Raw genomic sequence first — 2,538 nt, forward strand, 5'->3', positions numbered from 1 at the left:
GCATTTATTTTAATATGTAGCTGATAAGAGCCGTAGCCAGATATCTTAATGAGATAAGGGCCCTGTTAACGGCGACTCGCAGCGTGAACTTGAATAAACAGTCTCTCTCTCTCTCTCTCTCTCTCTCTCTCTCTCGCACTCTCAAGGTGAGCCCGGGAATCCCTAAGCTCGAGTGGAAGTGCGAGATTTAAACGCAAACACGATTGTCCTTGTACCAAGTTAAAGCGGGCAAAGGCAAATAAGTTTACACATTTATTGTACACCACAGTTACTTAAAATATATAACCAAAAACACAATAAGAAGGATTAGTGCCGTGCAACCCAAAGCTATCATTACCCACAATGCGATGTAGTCACGATCACCACTGCTACAAATACCACGCGTAGCACTTGAGAAAAACTCCATTCTACAATAAGTAACGAGCATTAGCGATCATATATCATCCATCCTCTGTCTATATTCTGTTGTAGCACTGATCTTGCTCACCTTAGGTAAGATTGTATTTGGCCTTTTTCTTCACTTTGTGATAGACTTTTATAAGATTAAACATTTTAAATCCAATTTTGGGGTTGCAAGAAAATCTTGTTGAGTTGCACAAAAATTTTGCCAAAGACGGAAATTACAATTCGAACAACTTTTTCAGTTCAAATCTGATCGATAGCCTAAATAAAACTGACAGAAATTTAATCCCATACTACATCAATTAAATATTTGATTTAGTTAAAAATATTTCATATTTGTATTCTCGATTGCATTTGCAATAGTTAACTATTGCAATATTGAATAAACGATTCAAATTTATTACAGGTATAATAGAATGGAAAATCTTATTCAACAGTGTACCACGAGCAGATCTAGTATGCCCATCTTTCCGTCCACCATCCGCCCACCCTTCCATTATGAACGCAGCATTCTCGTAATTCACAAAAGGTAGAGACTTAAGATTTAAAATACTCATATATACGATATACACAGCTTATTATATAGATTTTTAAAACCTCATCCTCTTCATTAATTATCGATAATGTACAATGATTTATAATGTTGATTGGTTACAATAAAAGCAGCAGATTGAATCACTAAGTTCTTTTAATTAACACAGGAATTTTCTTACTTCTTGTTTTGGTAAGAACTGCCTCATCCTTCTATTAAATTTGTAACAAAAATGTTTTTAATATATACTAAAGCTTTACTTAATTCAGCCACCTAGAAATCATTTTATTCATTAAGTGCATTTAAAACTTAAGTTTTCAGAGTCCTGATGATATTTTATATATTCAATAACTTCTTCTGCTAGAAGCAAAACCATTGAAGGTGGTCATTTCAATGATGTCTTATTCTCAATGATGTCAATATTCTGTTGTTTCTCTAGTTGATTTGTCGTCAAATAAATGAAAAACATATTGAATATGAATTAGTGTCTCTTGGCACATAATTCCCATTAACGATTGCTGTAAAACTCGATTTGAATCTTAAATAGGCGAAGAGCTATCTATACCTACCAAATTTAGGCACATTTCCCGCATAGCTGAAGGCGTCTCCATTTGCCATTTGCTACTTGCCACATATGTGGGCGTCTAGGCCGGGCACACAGTTGCCACAGTTTTGGGCCGTAGTGCCGCTTTTATCGCTTGTTGCAGCAAGCGGCAAGCAGCTCTGGAATGGCAAGATATACTCATCACGTAAGCCGCCTACAGCATTTTCACACAATGCACTGGTGCCCCACTCGCACCGCCAACACCTTTCGGACCGGCCCAGAATTGAACCATCAGAACGTATGACTATAATCACGAGTCGGCAGCTCTCAGTTCTAGCGAGGAGTCCGGCACTCTACTCTGCAGCTACTGCAAATGCGAGCGCGGCGAAGCGAGGCATAGGCCGGCTGGACATAGAACCAGAATGATTCCCAACTGCTGATGGTCATGCTGGTGCATTTTCATTTTCACACCACTTTTGGGCCAGAGTGGCAGACAAATTATGGCCACGACTGTGACTACTTGTTGGACCCGGCTGGCCTCTTAGAAGAGAATAACTGCCTGTGCTGCGGCTCCGGCGATAAGCATTTGCGTGATTAATGAAATTTGATGCCCCGGCTAGGAGAATGGCGCCCCAAACAGCTATGCACGTCGAGTGGAAGTAGCTAGCAAACAGGTAGCCGATGACCAAATACACTATATATGCATAATACTGAAAAGTGATTCCTAATATTAATTAGATAGGTAAATAAGTATTTAATGTAAAATAAATTGCTCTTCTTATTTATAGAGTGAATGAGTATCGATATACTATCAAGTTAAGTCCAATAAATAATAATAAATAATGTAATAATAAACTTGATGGATCGGTTAAGTATATTGCTAAGAGTTATTTTAAAGTTAAGTCAAAAAATTTCTGTACAAATTAATTCGTAATCGATATTGAGTAATGGAAAATATTCAATTCTCTTCGATATGAAGTGAAAGGGTCAAGTCATTCTTACAAGTAATAACAGTAATATTAAAGACGTTTTCCTTATTGATATTGAGAAATAGATAAGC

The 2,538-nt window shown here is 37.2% G+C and overlaps 1 long non-coding RNA gene across 1 annotated transcript; it reads right to left on the reverse strand.

Moving 5' to 3' along the window:
• Window positions 1-239: 239 nt before the first annotated feature.
• On the reverse strand, window positions 240-723 carry LOC108615320 (uncharacterized). Its single transcript, XR_001915944.2, has 2 exons — window positions 488-723; window positions 240-407 (listed from the first exon to the last, which is right to left on the reverse strand). It is a non-coding gene; the product is annotated as an uncharacterized LOC108615320 (long non-coding RNA).
• Window positions 724-2,538: the final 1,815 nt, after the last annotated feature.

This window comes from Drosophila arizonae, chromosome 5 (genome assembly GCF_054131065.1).
Source record: "Drosophila arizonae isolate 15081-1271.41 chromosome 5, UAZ_ARI_1.0, whole genome shotgun sequence".
Classification (NCBI taxonomy): domain Eukaryota; kingdom Metazoa; phylum Arthropoda; class Insecta; order Diptera; family Drosophilidae; genus Drosophila; species Drosophila arizonae.